We start from the raw sequence: 18,449 nt of genomic DNA, 5'->3' as shown, positions 1-18,449 counted from the left end.
TAATTTGAGCAAGAGATGATTCATCGAAGGTTAGGAAGGGACTGAATATTATGAACTCTGTGTGTGTTGTACCGGTACTTGTATTGTAATTTGTAGAGTCTGCTCATTACTAATATCATGTCATTAGACAATGTCTACATTAGCCCGACCAGACGCTGTTTATACGCTGTGCGAATAACTGGGCTGCGTATAGATCTAGTTATGTCGGCATAAACGGCTACATATAAACTCTTATCAGTTCTAGTATTAGTATGACTATCAATTAAACATGGCTATGCCTAACAGTGTAGAGTCTGTGCACTGTGTTATTAATCAAGATAGGGGCACAGTGCCACATCTTCATGATTTTGAAGAAAACAAAGTGCATGATTGCCCTAGACTGCATGTATAAGGTTAGTTAGAACCATAATAAATCATGGCTATTACTATAATGGCTATCAATTGGTCGAATTTTAAAGTCCAATTGCTGGGCCCTGAGTTGAATTGGGAAGTAATTGATGAATTTATGCGTTTTCGGATTTTGGAATGTGTTTGAGAACTGCATCAATCAAGATTAGGCATAGAAACTACTAGACCTCTAACGTTTTCCGTGTATACGTTACTGTAGCCTTTGATGCGAGGCAGAGGTGACTGTCTATTGGCTAACCGTTTCCTCTAACTGACACAAAATGCTGGGGGGGGGGGAGGTTGTCATGTCTTATTTTGTTTTGTTTTTTGCTTCCAGGAAAAAAAAAAGAAGCATTCATTAAGATGTAACTGGTACCGTAGAAATGGAAACTTGGCTAATTTCATTGGCAGTCATGTGTAGAGGTAGACCAATAAATCTGCCTCTTGTCGGGTAGCCTCTTGTTAACTGTATTTATATGGTCGCTAATGCAGTCGACCGTATTACAGACTGTACAGATACAATTAGGCTACCGAACAAGAGACAAATTTATCGGTCTAACCAGTTAGTGTAGATAGACACAGCCCCGTCCTGTACACAAGAGGTATAATATTTCTAACAAGTATAGGTCTAACTAATTTGTTAGGTTTTTCTAATTTCTTGTGAATGCATGATATTTATAATGGATAGGCATGCATTAATATTCATGGGTAAGCAGCTAAGAAGATAACACAGGCAAGAAAGGATTGGTAGAAATATAATTAATTTCCAAAGTCCAGATACATGTAGATTATATAGCTCTTTATGAGCTAAAATTTTGGTTTAACTTAAAAACAGTTCAAACTATCAGTACATTTGTAGGTAGGGATCTATTTTTATGACTATTTTTAATTTGGACCATTGTTCAGTGAATAGTGTAGGAGTATGGTAGACCCTCTACGAAACTAGTGATTCTCTAGTTTGTTAAAAATACTGCCATCTCACTCCGGATAAGATAAAGTGGAAGAAATTAATGAATATTAGGAGTTGATTATGCTTTTGAAATTCCCATTTTGGAATTTAAGTCTGACTCTACGCATTGCTTCGGGCCATGCGTAGAGTTACGCAGGACTTGGTGGGATTTACGCATGACTTAAGCTTTGTGAAACAGGATTCAAAGTCCTGCGTAAATTTACGCAGGACTTAGGGATTTACGCAGGGTTTGGGGATTTACGCATGAGTTAAGTCAAACTTAAATCTTTGTGAAACACCCCTCTGCTCAGCATCTCCCAAAACTGCTGGGCGGGCAGTGTCAAAATTTCAGCAGCGACCGAGCAGGCTACAAATTGATCGGTCGCCGCTCTGAATTGTGACCGGTACCGTATACTAGTATGTGGCGTACGTCCATAGAGATGTATACTATGCGTACGTCTGATCCTATCCTCCCTACATACAAAGAGCTGTTCTGGTTCAGGTTCTGGTTGTATATTGCACACAACGCCCTGGTGGACTATCACGGTACGTGAAATTATATCTTACTCTTGACCCAAACACTCATTAACTGCTCTGTTAGAGTGTTACATTTAAAAGGCAAATCTTGAGACGTCAGGCAGTGTTTCTAATTTGAGACATCTGAGCTGAATCGTCGTATTTAATTAAATATTAGGGTCTACTCACAACCCTTGCTGTCGCTGTATTATAAGAAAGTCCGCCGTGCTTCGCACAGCAGAGGGTCTGGTCGGGCTATCGTGGTGGTAGAACGTTCCGTTGGGCTGGGTGGTATGATTGAGGGTATAACCTATCGGCACCCTACGGATTTTCAACTGGTTTATTCAAAAAGTATAAAATGAATTCGCCTAAGTTTTGCCTCGAATATGCCGTGGTTACTACAGTTTTGTATCCCGTGACCGTTCTGTTGATTATGAATCTCCTTTGTAAAATAACGCCATTTTACTATTTAGTGCGTGCGTTGCATTTTCTTACCTCACGATCGGCACCCCTCCCTCCATAGCCTATAGGTAATACACGTGAATTTTAGTCATGCGTTGTTACAGAGTGGATATTTAATTAACTGAACCGTGTTTAGTTTGTTTATGAATTTGTTTTTCGTCTCTTCGTTTATATTATTTTCATAGCTAATGGCGCTTAATCCCACGCGTACCTTTTTTTTTTTTTTCGTTCTATATACAAACAGCCATGACTATGAGTCGCTGTAGGTAGCGACACAGCCTACTACTACATGTACTTACAGCGTTTGGTCGGGCTACCATGGCCATGCGCAATGCCCATGATACGCAGGGTGCCGATGTCAAGGTACTGACTGGTACCCTAGCTGCACTGCCGATACGTATTCACTCTACCCTGAATACTAGTACTGGTAACTGCGACCAGCTACTGAATTGAAGGGGGAGCGCCCCGGGGGCGATTTTTTTTTTTTTTTTCCGTAACCCTAACGCGTCGAAATTGCCAATAGTGTCACTTGAGCAAAGACTATCACTAGTGTACAAGTTGATTTTTGTACGCATGTGCGTGGACTCGGCAGTTAGGCGTTGAGTTCGTAACTGTTGCACAGTATACAGAGTACCATTGGCATGGTCGTCTGCTATTACCACAGAATCACATTACAATGTGAGAATGCTATGGGACGCCGTCCTTCAAGCAGAAACATAACGGGTTTGTGTATGGGTATGTGTATGCGCGTGTGTGAGTGTTTGTGTGTGTGTGTGTGTGTGTGTGTTTCCACTTCACATGTCATCGCCATCGGGTTCGGCTTTGCCTTAGGTGGTATTTCTGTATTTTTGTTCGCCTTCTGCTGACACTTTTCCTGTGTCTCGCGAGACTTGCGTTACTAGGATGCATGCAAACTCGACGTCGTCATCAATATCTTGCAAAAAGTAAATTAACTGGAAATCTAATTGAAGCTTGGAATAAATCATAAGCAAAGTATTATGTATACGTATCATAGCGACACGTAGCGGTATATAGGTTAGTGAAGCAACCTTCTTTGTCAAATTTATAATCTGCTATTTACATGTAGATGTAACGTCTGTATATCTTTTCATTTTACTCATGTTTGTATTCCCATATACACTATAATCTCGTATATCTTTTGTGTCATGTGTAATCTTTGAGTATTGTATTCACTGGTTTGTTATATTGTTATTTATACTCTTTGTTTGCTACTCTCATACCCCGAGAGGAGGTCGAAAGAGTCAATAGAATTCACAAAATTCACAAATATTTAGGTCTACAGCGATTGCTATTGTTAACATTGATCATGTTAAGCCCCACAAAATCAAATTCGAAGAGGGCATTTGGTCTTGGGTAACATGGATGAACTCCTGGGTTATTTTGGGTTTATCCTCCAACTTCACAATGATTCAGAAAGGCGTAGTATAGGCTCCTTTTTAGTTCAGGTTCTATCAACGTATATGATTACATTCTCATGCAATAACATCCATGATGAAGATGGGGGAGGGAAGAGAAACTGTGGGAGGGGGAGGGGGAGCTAGTAATCATCGATTTTGATCGATGAAATCTCTCTATAAATATTTTAATTTAATCAGCTTTAAAAATGCATTTGGATCGGCATTTAAAAATCAAAAGATGTGCTATTGAAGTTTCCATCAAAATCAATTCATTTTTCTAGTCCATACATGTGCAAATTGCTCTAGTATCACGGTTTGAATTGCTCTATCAATAATTTTTTGATGTTCACTTTATCATTGCCAACCCTAGTCCTTCTCATCACTTACCATCATCACCTCTACCATCACGACCATCATTGAAGGAACCAAAACCCAAAAATAAATATGAATTGAGTGAAAGCAGCAACATTAGTAGAACACATGCAGTGAAAGTTTAAGGAAAATCGGGCAATCGATGCAAAAGTTATGAATTTTTTAAGTTTGGATGTTGGAACCACTGGATGCATGACATCATGTGTGGGCAACAACATAAAGAAAACCAAAGAAAACAAATATGTTTTCACTTTTCTTGAGTAATGGAAGAGCATTTGATTAACCACTTTCAGAAAGTATAGGGGGAATGATTACTACCCTTAACATAAATTATGTCAGTATCAATTTAGTTGATGGAATGTTGATGGAATGTATAATTTTATCGATTTTTGGGGGAGTGGAATTCTCTTCATATTTTCTTTACATTGTTGCCCATCATGGTCTCTAGTATAGTCTCTTTATTCAGTGCTTACAGCACAAAAATATATATAAACGAAAAACTTTGCATCGATTGTCCGATTTTTCCTCAACTTTCGCGGATGTATAATGCTAATGTTGCTGCGTTCACTCAATCCATATTAGTCTTTGGGTTTTGGTTTCCTTTAATATCAACCAATCATCACTACCATCATTGCTTTTATTAGATTATCATGCACGACCATAAACATCATTACTATCATTTATTTTCACAACTGGATATCATCTTATCACCACGATTATCACTCGTATTACCATCGTATACATATCACCACAAACAATATATCTTCCACCACTATCAATACTTTTTTCCATGTCATCAATCCATCATATCAACAACAACTTCACGAAATCTCTTTCAAAGTTTTTAGCATCATCATTATCATCAGTCTAAATAAGCATTGCGACTGGCAATATACAGTATTCGTACTCGATCCCTCCCTTCAACGCGCACATGGCCTAGCACCCGTAATTGAAATGATGAAGAGAAACGATTGAATATCAAAACACTGATTTGTTGGATTGTTTGTTTGTTTGTTTGTTTGTTTGTTTGTAAGAACACTAGTCGCATTCACCCGTACAAAATAGCTGGTTACCGAGCGCGCTCCAAAACTCGAGAGTTCTTGTTGTACTCGCAACTTTTTATAAACTTCATGATCGATATATTATAGAAACAACACCAGGCTTTAGCTGGTATCAGATTCCCAGGTGGGTTCATGACTTTGAATGTGTATAAACCATTTGTTGTCGACTGACACCCAAAAAGGGAAGCCATGCGTGATTTGTTGTCTCGAAGTCGTGCAGTATCGTACACATAGAGCTGTGATAGAAGTTTACCAGTACACTTGTATATGGAGTTTATCAATATCAGCATAGCCATATGTTTACTATGTGAGAAAGAGAAAAAAAATCAAACCCACAGCTCCGATTCTCAAGTAAAACACATGTGCTTTGTAGAAGAGATTTGAAACGATCGTTTTATAATGTGTTATTTGGCACAAAATAATTTCACTTATTTTTAATAATATTAATCGATAACCAAATTAAAATCAATTTGCCCGATATTCAGCCAAATTTAAGATCTTTTCATTAAGTTGGAGCAATGAGCATTAGTTCAGAGTCACAGAGGCTACTTTCGAGTTTTTATGAAATGATAGCTATAAGTTTGAACGATAGCACCCAAAATATCATGGTTACAGTTCGTTATTGAGAAGGTTCGTTATTCAGAAGGTTCTTTATTCCGAAGGTTCGTTATTCCAAAGATTCGTTATTCCGAAGTTCTTTATTCCGAAGGTTCGTTATTCCGAAGGTACGTAACGGACCCTATTTCATTGTCGGATCAATGAACCTTCGGAATAACGAACCCTATTTTATTTTCGGATTGGCGAACCTTCGGAATAACGAACCCTATTTCATTTTCGAATAAACGAGCCTTCAGAAAGCGAACCCTATTTTTTCGGATAAACGAACCTTCGGAATAACGCCACAAATGTTCGGATTAACATACCCTTTTTGATTTTCGGATTAACGAACCTTCGGAATAACGAATATCCGAAACACACAAATTCCCTATACTTAGAGGTTTGTTAACCCTAAATTCAAGAAAGGTTCGTTAATCCGAACATTTGTGACGTTATTCCGAAGGTTCGTTAGTCCGAAAATAAAATAGGGGTTCTATTCCAAAGGCTCGTTTATTCGAAAATGAAATACGAAAATGAAATAATTTGTCCGCGTCATCATCACGTTTTGTTCTTACCTTCTTTTTTATATAAACTTTGGCGAGCGAGCGAGTCGAAAATTTTTGTATTTCAGCTTACGGAACATGGAATTCTTGTGTGAACACAATAAACATTGTCATTTTGTCCGCCTCATCATCATGTTTTGTTTTTATCTTGTTTGATTTGGTTTTCTGCCCCCCCCCCCCCCACCATTCTCCCTCCCCCCTTCCAGGCGAGTTTTATTTTTTTTTTTTGGGGGGGGGGGCTTCTTCTTCTCTTCTTTTTTCTTTTCTTCTTCTTCTTTTTTTTTTTTCTTTTTTTTCTTCTTCTTCCTTTTTATTTTCGTTTTTTGCGCCCCCAAGGAGTGGCGCCCGGGGCATGTGCCCCCCTTGCCCCCCCTAGATACGCCACTGCCTCACATACATGCGCTTTATTAGACCTTAACCGCCCACGATCTAAAAATGACGTCAAAATCACGTCCATTTTCCTTGTTTACATAGTTTTCGTGAAAAAAGCGTCTTTCAGACGTCTTCCTTTTTTTCTTTTCCAATATACATCAAAAAGGCATGAGTTAACGTGTAGATGACGTGCTCGTGACGTTATTCTGACGTAAATCCTGTCTTTAGAATTGTGATTTACACGTCATTTATAGACGAATCTAATGACCACCAATGACATCTTTGGGACAACTTCCATTTGAGCAAAAATACGACATATTCACGTCAGTTTGAAACGTTTATATGATGTCAAGTATCTGTGTTTATTTTCGTCTATAAGACTTTAAATTAGTAATCTACACGTCTTTACAACATCTTCGTATAACCAACCAGGCGTCAGAAAGACGTCACAAATATGACGTCTTTTAGATATGGGTTTAAACAACAATACGACTTATTAGCGTCAGTTTGAGACGTCTTAATAGCGTCTGTTTTCTTTGCTTATTTACCGCAAACAAACGACAGTTATTACGCCTTTCTAAAATCTAGACAATAACGTCTCTCTATGTCTTCCATTTGAGCAAAAAAAAAAAATCTTATTTTTGACAGTTGACTGACGTGAAATTGTCGTCCTGACGACAGTATATATGTCGCAAACTGATATAACTCTCTAGTTATAATTCCTAGGCCTTATCATATGAAGTTACAAAGACGTCGCAAAACTGACGTAAATTTAACGTCACGTCATTAATATGACGTGGTAAATAGCAAAGTAAATTTTATTTCACTTATACGTCGTAAATATGAAGTGAATAATGCGTCTCAAAACTGACTTGAATTTTACGTCTTTACCCAGCTAACACAAAGACGTTTTCTAAGCGTTCTTGAAACATTCCAAGTTCGTTATTTGAACGTTTTGTCAAAACTTTTTCAGAACGTCTTCTTGTGGAAGGTTTTCGACGTATTTAAACATTTCAATTGGACATTATAAAAATGTTGTTTTAAACGGTAAGATAACACTAAAAAAACTTTCTAAAGTTTAAAGGACCAACAGAAAAACGTTTGGACGTTATAGACATCCAGATAACTTTTGAAAACCCTCTAGAACGTTTAAAAACGTTTTAAGAACGTTCAAAAAAAGTCTTATGACCTGTTCCAGAACCTTGTTTGATTTTGGGATTAACGAATCTCAGAATAACGAACCCTATTTCATTTTCGAATAAACGACCTTTTGGAATAGCGAACCCTATTTTATTTTCGGACTAACGAACCTTCGGAATAACGTCACAAATGCTCGGATTAACGAACCTTTCTTTAATTTAGGGTTAACAAACCTCTAAGTATATAGGGAATTTGTGTGTTTCGGATATTCGTTATTCCGGAGGTTCGTTAATCCGAAAATCAAAAAGGGTATTTATTCCGAACATTTGTGGCGATGTTCCGCAGGTTAGTTATTCCGAAGGTTCGTTTATCCGAAAAAATTGGGTTCGCTTTCTGAAGGCTCGTTTATTCGAAAATGAAATAGGATTCGTTATTCCGAAAGTTCGCTAATCCGAAAATAAAAAAGGGTTCGTTATTCCGAAGGTTCATTGATCCGACAATGAAATAGGGTCCGTTACGAACCTTCGAAATAACGAGCTTTGTTTCAGTTTCGGATTAACGAACCTTCGGAAAACGAAACTTCGGAATAACGAACCTTCGGAATAAAGAACCTTCGGAATAACGAATCTTTGGAATAACGAACCTTCGGAATAAAGAACCTTCTGAATAACGAACTGTAACCATGATATTTTGGGTGCTATCATCGTTCAAACTTATCAGTTTCCTATGAATGTATTTCATAAAAAACCCTCTGTGACTCTGAACTAATGCTCGTTGCTCCAACTTAATGAAAAGATCTTAAATTTGGCTAATATCGGGCAAATTGATTTTCATTTGGCTATCGATTAATATTGTTAAAAATAAGTGAAATTATTTTGTGCCAAATAACACATTATAAAACGATCGTTTCAAATCTCTTCTACAAATGTGTTTTACTTTAATTGGAGCTGTGGGTTTGATTTTTTTTTTCTCTCTCTTACACAATGGCTATGCTGATATTGATAAACTTCATATACTGGTAAACTTCTATCACAGCTCTATGTATACGATACTGTACGACTTCGAGACAACAAATCACGCATGGCTTCCCTTTTTGGGTGTCAGTCGACAACAAATGGTTTATACACATCTAAAGTCATGAACCCACCTGGGAATCTGATACCAGTTAAAGCCTGGTGTTTGTTTCTATAATATATCGATCATGAAGTTTATAAAAAGTTGCGAGTACAACAAGAACTCTCGAGTTTTGGAGCGCTCGGTAACCAGCTATTTTGTACGTGTGAATGCAGCTAGTGTTCTTACAAACAAACAAACAAACAAACAAACAAATCAGTGTTTTAATATTCAATCGTTTCTCTTCATCATTTCAATTACGGGTGCTAGGCCATGTGGGCAATGGAGGGAGGGATCGAGTATAAATATATTGCCAGTCGCAATGCTTATTTAGACTTATGATAATGATGATGATGCTGAAAACTTTGAAAGAGATTTCGTGAAGTTGTTGTTGATGGATTGATGACATGGAAAAAAGTATTGATAGTGGTGGAAGATATTGCTTGTGGTGATATGTATACGATGGTACGAGTGATAATCGTGGTGATGATAAGATGATATCCAGTTGTGAAATGATAGTAATGATGTTTATGGTCGTGCATGGTAATCTAATAAAAGCAATGATGGTAGTGATGATTGGTTGATATTAAAGGAAACCAAAACCCAAAGACCAATATGGATTGAGTGAAAGCAGCAACATTAGCATTATAGGGCCTACATCAGTGAAAGTTTGAGGAAAAATCAGACAATCGATGCAAAGTTTTTCGTTTTTATATTTTTTGTGTTGTAATCACTGAATAAAGAGACTACTAGAGACCATGATGGGCGATAATGTAAAGAAAATATGAAGAGAATTCCACTTAAAAAAATCAATAAAATTATACATTCCATCAACTTAATTGATACTGACTTATGTTAAGGGTATCATTCCCCCTACTTTCTGAAAGTGGTTAATCAAATGTTCTTCCATTACTCAAGAAAAGTGAGAACATGTTTGTTTTCTTTGTATTTTCTTTATGTTGTTGCCCACACATGATGTCATGCATCCAGTGGTTCCAACATCCAAACTTTAAAAATTAATAATTTTTGCATCGATTGACCGATTTTCCTTAAACTTTCACTGCATGTGTTCTACTAATGTTGCTGCTTTCACTCAATCCACATTTCTTTTTGGGTTTTGGTTTCCTTCAATTATGGTCGTGATGGTAGAGGTGACGATGGTAAGTGATGAGAAGGACTATAGGGTTGGCAATGATAAAGTGAACATCAAAAAATTATTGATAGAGCCATTCAAACCGTGATACTAGAGCAATTTTGCACATGTATGGACTGGGAAAATGAATTTATTTTGATGGAAATAGCACATTTTTTAATTTTTAAATGCCGATCCAAAATGCCTTTTTAAAGCTGATTAAATTAAAATATTTATAGAGAGATTTCATCGATCAAAATCGATGATTACTAGCTCCCCCTCCCCCTCCCACAGCTTCTCTTCCCTCCCCCATCTTCATCATGGATGTTATTGCATGAGAATGTAATCATAATACGTTGATAGAACCTGAACTAAAAAGGAGCCTATACTACGCCTTTCTGAATCATTGTGAAGTTGGAGGATAAACCCAAATTAGCCTAGGAGTTCATCCATGTTACCCAAGACCAAATGCCCTCTTCGAATCTGATTTTGTGGGGCTTAAACATGATCAGTGTGGAATAACAATAGCAATCGCTGCAGACCTAAATATTTGTGAATTTTGTGAATTTTATTGACTCTTTCAACCTCCTCTCGGGGTATGAGAGTAGCAAACAAAGAGTATAAATAACAATATAACAAACCAGTGAATACAATACTCAAAGATTACACATGACACAAAAGATATACAAGATTATAGTGTATAATGGGAATACAAACATGAGCAAAATGAACAGATACACTGACGTTAATCTACATGTAAATAGTAGATTACAAATTTGACAAAGAAGGTTGCTTTGGTCACTAACCTATATACCGCTACGTGTCGCTACGTATTATATAATACTTTGATTATGATTTATTCCAAGCTTTAATTAGATTTCCAATTTACTTTTTGCAAGATATTGATGACGACGTCGAGTTTGCATGCATCCTAGTAACGCAAGTCTCGCGAGACACAGGAAAAGTGTCAGCAGACGGCAAACAAAACTACAGAAATTACCACCTAAGACAAAGCCTAACGCGATGGCGATGACATGTGAAGTGGAAACACACACACACACACACACACACACAAACCAACACTCACACACGCGCATACACAAACCCATACACAAACCCGTTGTTATGTTTCTGCTTGAAGGACGGCGTCCCATTCTCACATTGTAATCTGATTCTGTGGTTAGCAGACGACCATGGCAATGGTACTCTGTATACTGTGTAACAGTACGAACTCAATGGTTAGCAGACGACCATGCCAATGGTACTCTGTACACTGTGTAACAGTACGAACTCAATGGTTAGCAGACGACCATGCCAATGGTACTCTGTGTAACAGTACGAACTCAACGCCTAACTGCGAAGTCCACGCACATGCGTACAAAAACCAACTTGTACAGTGATAGTCTTTGCTCAAGTGACACAATGGGCAATTTCGACGCGTTAGGGTTACGGGAAAAAAAATCGCCTTTTTGGGTGGTAGCGTAAATCTGTATGGAGGAGGGGGGGGATATAAGCCGTGGCATAACTGGACCGGTGCAACCGTGGGGGGGGGGGGGGATTGGAGCCCCCCCCCCCCCCCCCTTTACAGGGATCGAATGTTTGCATCCCACACTTTTGTGCATGAAATATATTAGGTGGGAGAATGGGAGTGGCAGCGAAAATATGAAAACCTTATGTTCTTGTTACTTTTGCTTGTCAGCTGACTTTCAGCAGAGAATCACACCTCAAAAATACGACTTTTTTTTGCTGTTCTTTCTTTTTATTTTGTTTCTTTTTGCTTGACAGACGATTTTGACACCCCTCCCCCAACTTTCAAAAACGTAGCGTCGCCCTGCATGATGTGCAAATGAAATCAGTAAAATGGTAATATGGTTATCCATTGATTTCTTTGTATCTGTGATAATGCAGTAGATATTTCCTTAAAGCTATTATGCATATAGTGTTTCTCAATTTTCTTGATTGAAGTCAATTAAAGAAATCATCCCCATGGCTGGGCTTCGTTCCGTTTTAATGATGGGGGTGGAGCCAAAACATGGAATGTCTGTGCGAGGGAGGGTGTGGGAGGGGGTGTCCCCCCTCCCACACGAGGAAGATTAACTTTGCATTTTCAGACCTGAAATTCATCGATCTGGTGCACACTTTTGGTGACTTTTTTATTTTTTTCTCATAAAAAAAAGTAAGAAAAAGTAATATTTACAGATAATTGAATGACTTGACAAGGGCCCCGTTTCATAAAAAGTTGATATGATAGCAACTCTTGCTGGGATGGCAATTGTCATGGTAACGGCAAGAATCCAGCTTCCTGATTGGCTGTTGCTATTGGAAGTTGCCATTCCAGCAAGAGTTGTTATCCTAACATCGTTTATGAAATGTGGCCCAGCTCTTTTTCTGCGTGTGTGACATCACCGTGTAGGCCTAAAGTTGTCAGGTGAAGGGGAAGGGTATGGGAGCGGTAGCTCCTCCCAAATGACGGAGCTTTTGCATTTTTTAGGATTTACAAAGAACGAGCTGATGTGCACTTTTATGGAATATTCGGAAAATTGTCAATTGCCAAAGTATGCAGAGACTAAACTCTAAATCAATGGATGGGAACCGAGCGGGGGAAAGGTGAATTAAGGACAATCCTCAGTTAAAGTGAAATCCATGTCATTTTCTTCAAACTTTCCGTACCGTAACTTTGACCCATCCAACGCCCAAATATGTAAATAAAACCATAGGTTCATGTGCTTGTTTTTCTTCTACGGGACTTTGAAGAATATGACCACACAAATCTGCCGTCCTGTATGCTGTACCAAAGTGATAGCGTTACAGGATCAGGACCATGATTGGCAACAAAATCTGCAATGACAAACTTAAATTCCTATAATTCTTTCAAAATCCACGATATTTTCTCCAGATTTGCAAGAATTGCAGAAAAAGGTACCTAAAATAAGGAAAAGGTTTTAAAGTTAGGGTTTACACTCTCATTCTTGAGCAAGCAGCACCCTCATGCGGCAGAAAACACCGAAATCTCTCAAATCCTTCTCATCGACGTTTTCAGTTAGAGGTGAGCTAAGGGACAAGGTTCATAAAACTTATGCTGTACATTCAAAACCCATGTCATTTTCACGAAACTTGACCAAATTGTAGAAGAAGGCTTACTAATTCCAGAATTTAAGCAATAAAAAGTGGGGGTTCATGTGCTCGTTTTTGTGCTAGCAGCGCCCCCATGCGACATATATCATCGTAAGTCCCCAAAATCTGGTCAGGAACCTATGCAGGGATGCCCTGGCAGGGTGGGTTCATAAAACCCCATGTCATTTTCTCAAAACTTGACCAAATTGTGGAATAAGGCTTACTTATTCCAGAAAAACAATAAAAAGTGGGGGTTTATGTGCTAGTTTTTGTGCTGGCAGCACCTGCATATGATACAGAAATCATCCTAGGACCCCAAAATCTGGTTATAAACCTATCGTGGGTGCCCTGATTAGGTGGGGTGCATGAATGTCATGATGTACGTTCACAACCCATGTCATTTTTACGAAACTTTGTCAAATTGTAGTTCTAAGAAGGGTTACTTAATGCAGAACAATTGTAAAAATGGGGGGTTCATGTGCTCTCTTTTGTGCTAGCAGAGCCTCCTTGCGACAGAAATCATCGTAAGACCTCCAAATCTGGTCAGGAACCAATGCAGTCCAGATATACCCTGCTAGGATGCATGAGTTTCATGCGGTACACTCAAAACCCCATTTTCTTTTTCTTTTTCTTTTTTTCCAAAAAACAAACAAAAAAATGTGTCACAATTGCAGTGATATGGTGGGAAAATATTCTGAAAGGAAGATCCATGTGCGTTTTTGCTCACCTGAGCCAAAGGCTCAAGTGAGCTATTGCGATCGCCCTTCGTCCGGCGTCCGTCGTGCGTCGTGCGTCGTGCGTCGTGCGTCGTGCGTCGTGCGTAAACTTATTATTTCATCTTCTTCTTGAAAACCCCAGGACCGATTTTCATCAAACTTGGCAGGTAGCATCCCTAGGGGGTTAGGAACTCAATTTGTTAAAATGGGCACCATGCCCCACCCAGGGGGCCCCCAGGGGGGCCCAAACCCCCCAAAATTAAGGAATCTGTAAAAATCTTCTTCTCTAGAACCAGAAGTGATAGAGCTAAGTTAATACTATGAGTTAGTACATTGATGACTGTAGTTTCAAGTTTGTTCATGGCAGAATCAGGGGTGCCCCCTTTTGGGACCCAGGGGAGGGGGGTGGGGAAGGGTTCTAATGGGGCCTAAATTGTACATTTTCATCTTCTTCTTGAGAACCCCATGACCCATTTTCACCAAACTTGGCAGGTAGCATCCCTAGGGGGTTAAGAACTCAATTTGTTAAAATGGGCACCATGCCCCACCCAGGGGGCCCCCAGGGGTCCCAAACCCCCCAAATGAAGGAATCTTTATAAATCTTCTCTAGAATCAAAAGTTATAGAGCTGAGATAATACTACAAGTTTGTTCATAGGAGATCCAGGGGTGCCCCTCTTGGGTAGGGGGGGGGGGGGGTGGTTGGAAGGGTCCAAATGGGGGCCTGAATTGTACATTTTCATCTTCTTCCTGAAAACCTCATGATGAATTTTTGTCAAACTTGGCAGGTAGCATCCCTAGGGGTCAATATCTCAATTTATCAAAATGGGCACCATGCCCCACCCAGAGGGCCCCAGGGGGCCCCAATCCCCCCAAATTAAGGAATCTTTAAAAAATGGGCCCTTGATATTGTACATTTTCATCTTCTACTTGAGAATGCCTGGTCAAATTTTGGTAGAGCTGTGAATGATTTAGATTAGTGACTGTGTGAAAGGTGAACTTGCGATACTCAGGTGAGCGCTAGACCCGCTCACAGCCTTACACAGCCGTAATGATATTATGTGGACGCAAGCATGGAAAACTCCACATTGACATGCTTGTTTGTTTGTTTGTTTGTTTTTTGTTTTACCCACTTGCTGTAACCATGTTCAGAAAGTGATAATGGAGGAAGAAGAATAGATAAGGAAATGGGAGTTTTGGCATAAGTCTGACGGTCCTCCAAAGGAAAAACAAATCTTAATAAAAAAACGTTTATTGTAGATTGCATGTGTCGGTTGTTGCAGTGGTTGGTAAAGTGCGTGTTGTGAACTATGGAGATGTACCTCGAGTACCCCCCCCCCCCCCAGATAAAAATTCCTTGATTCTCCTTTCGTTACACCAGATTTGGTAACCAAAATTAATATCTGAATGGCGAAAGTGATAAATACATGTTTGGTAATACTTTCGTGACCTTTTATTTTGTAACATGAAATAATGAAAAAAAAATGTGTATTAGTAATGACAAGTTTAGATCTAATTTAGATTTTAACAGAGATACTCAGATTGTTTTAGTTGTTAGACTTAAAGATGAAATGTGTGTCATATGCTCTAGGAGACTAGTAGTCCCCGACAAGGGCCTATAGGCCCTAGGTACCTTAGCACTCGACCTGATCATGATGAACAGATAATGAACTGCATGTCACAAAACAGATCTATGGAGTGGAAACAGCTCAGTTCCACTTCCAAGCTGCTCGATTCCGCCGATAAGACCATGACCATATATATACATCCTATGTGGCTCAGACCGCTAAACTTTGCGTAATACGTACAGATTGTAACGCGTACATGACAGTCGGCACGTGAGCCGAGCGAGGCCGCCCAGTGCAGCCACGGTGGGGAGCTGTCGGGTATCCGTACTTACCACTAGCAGCCTGCTCAGCACGGCTAGCTCAGCTCATCACTCGTGCGAGCACTTCTACACTCTTTGTTACGTCACTGCCAACCTGCGCAGCTAGGATGTGCACAAACACAACTGAGGAACGTCCTCAAAAGAGAATGAGGGAAATTTTTAATTTATTAGAGTTGAAGTAATGGATATGATGCACACTTAAATGAAACATTTAGAAATCAGTCTAAATGTGTACTAAGCTTAAATAGGAAAAGGACCGAACGGGGGAGGGGGTGGGAGGGGGTATCCCCCTCCCATGAGAGAGAGTTTTTTAGCATTTTCAGAATTGAAATTCCGCAATCTGGTGCACACTTTGGATGATAATTTTTTATTTTAAAAAAAACCAAGAAAATTTCCTCGTTTCGGGAATTATTGCACCAACTCTTAGGTTTGCTCATGATTCTTTACAGAAAATTCCTTCTTTCTTGTCTTAGCCTGTCTTTGTCCTACACAAACATATCGGGGAAAGCACAGCCCACCTGGAAACTTTACCTGCTCAACGCTAGTTGGCGCACTCCTTAACCCGTTGAGAACGAGTCCCGAGTATACTCTGGCAGGTGTCTATGGGAAATGCGTGTTGTAGCAAAATCAGTCCGTCCTCAACGGGTTAAAAATCCCACAATTCCAAGCGGCAGCATTTCACTTTTCGACTCGAGAGTTGACCATCTTATGTAGTGTGTGTGTAGTGTGTAGGATTTTTTTTTTTCTTTTTGTATTTATTGAAACATATACAATGGAGATGTCTATATAAACATTTAAAAAAAAATTGGGCATATACATGTACATGTACATTGTACATTCATACATTTTGTGATTTCAAACACGTATACATCTACCAATCACTAAACATATTAACAAAAGTACTTCTTCTTTTAAATTTGTCTATTAATGTAACTGTTATTCTCGTACATGGGGATTAATCTATAGAGAACGTGGACCATTTTTCCAGGTGGGTTCCCAATTTCCCCCTCTTTTTGGCTATATCCAGTACTGTGGGTTTTTTTGCTTACATTTTACCAAGGCCATGAAATGTTCAAAAACTAAATTTACTTCTTGGGATTTACATAGATGTAAATATTATGTTTACAGATCTGTAAATATAAAATTTCAAACGAAGAAATATAAATTTTATACATGTATCTAGCCTTTGATTTTCTTTACTCCAAACATATTAAAAACTTAAAACGTATTTGTTTTCTTTGTCTTTTCATCAATAAGATTAAATAACTTTTGCCATGGGGGTAAAACCCTTTGGCATTGACAAAATAAATGGAGAGTTGTTTGTGGGCTTTTGGTGGCATAATGAGCAGTTAAGATTGTCTTTTTTCTTAATTTTGTGTAAAAGGGCATTCTGACATATTGTCTCATGAAAAATAGAACAATAAAAAGAAAGTTGAGTCTCAATTGTACAACTGAAGTTTTTTTAATGAACAGAGGACCAAGATATTCTTGTTGTCTTCTTCAAATGTTTCATTCCATTTTCCTACTTTTTTTTTCTCTCGTTGTCAAGAATGTTCCTGAAAACTTTTTAACATTGTATAAGCATACTTAATAGGAAACTTTCTTTTTTCTCACCAACTCAGAAACAATCTTAATCAAATAGGTTTTCATCCACTGTCTTTGATGGATCAAACCACCCGAGGTACAGTATATAATATTCATCAAAGAGTTATATTTTCTTCTATCTCTTATAATTGTGAATTTACTCTCACTGATGTCGAGAATAAAGAAACAGCTGAATTTATAGCTAGGTCGGGAGTAAAATGGGCAGAGGAAGGTGAACGTACTGTAAATACTTTTGTAATTTTGAAAAAAGGGAGGAAAAGAAAACAATACGCCAGATTAAACAAAAGGTAGTAACTGATAAGAATGATATTTTGGGAGAATTACATAATTTTTATACTCATCTTTATTCTTCTTTATTCTTCTGAAAATAAAAAGGACTCCGATGAGGTTATGTTGAATAGCTTTTCCACAACTGTCAGAAAGTGATAAACTGAAGCTCAATTCCTCTGTAACTAAACCAGAACTTTGGTCGGTTCTTAAAACCATGAGCCTGAATAAAACACCAGGCTCTGGTGGATTCCCAGCTTTGAATTTATGTAGTAATTTTTTTTTTTTAATGATTGTTGTTGATTTGTTACTTGATGCATATAATTTTTCTTTTGTCAATACTATGCAATGATACTATGTTACTGGATTCAATGAGAAGTGGTATAATAACATTGTTACCTGAAGAACTACAGACCAATATCATTATTAAACACAGACTATAAATTAGCACTATAAAAAAAGAATAATTGGAAACTGGGTAAACATAAAAATCACTGTAATACATAAAATTGTTCATGATGATCAGCAAGGTTATATGACTGGAAGAAATATTAGTGCAAATATTAGAAGTACACAGTTGTATTGTGGATCTCATTGAATACTCTGAAGTTATGAACATTCCTGGCTCCATTGTGCTTTCATCAAGAAAAATTGCTCAAGATTCTAACGGAATCAAAAGTTCAGTGATCATTGTGGAATTGTATTGCTATTGCTGTGAACACAAATGGTACATGTCATAAGTGTGTAGTTGTGCGCTAAAAAGTGTCTGCACCTCGCCA

Source organism: Diadema antillarum, unplaced genomic scaffold (genome assembly GCF_040938485.1).
Source record: "Diadema antillarum isolate AM-2024a unplaced genomic scaffold, OU_Dant_1.0 seq00000323_RagTag, whole genome shotgun sequence".
NCBI classification, from domain to species: domain Eukaryota; kingdom Metazoa; phylum Echinodermata; class Echinoidea; order Diadematoida; family Diadematidae; genus Diadema; species Diadema antillarum.
Note: the sequence above shows the minus strand (reverse complement) of the source record.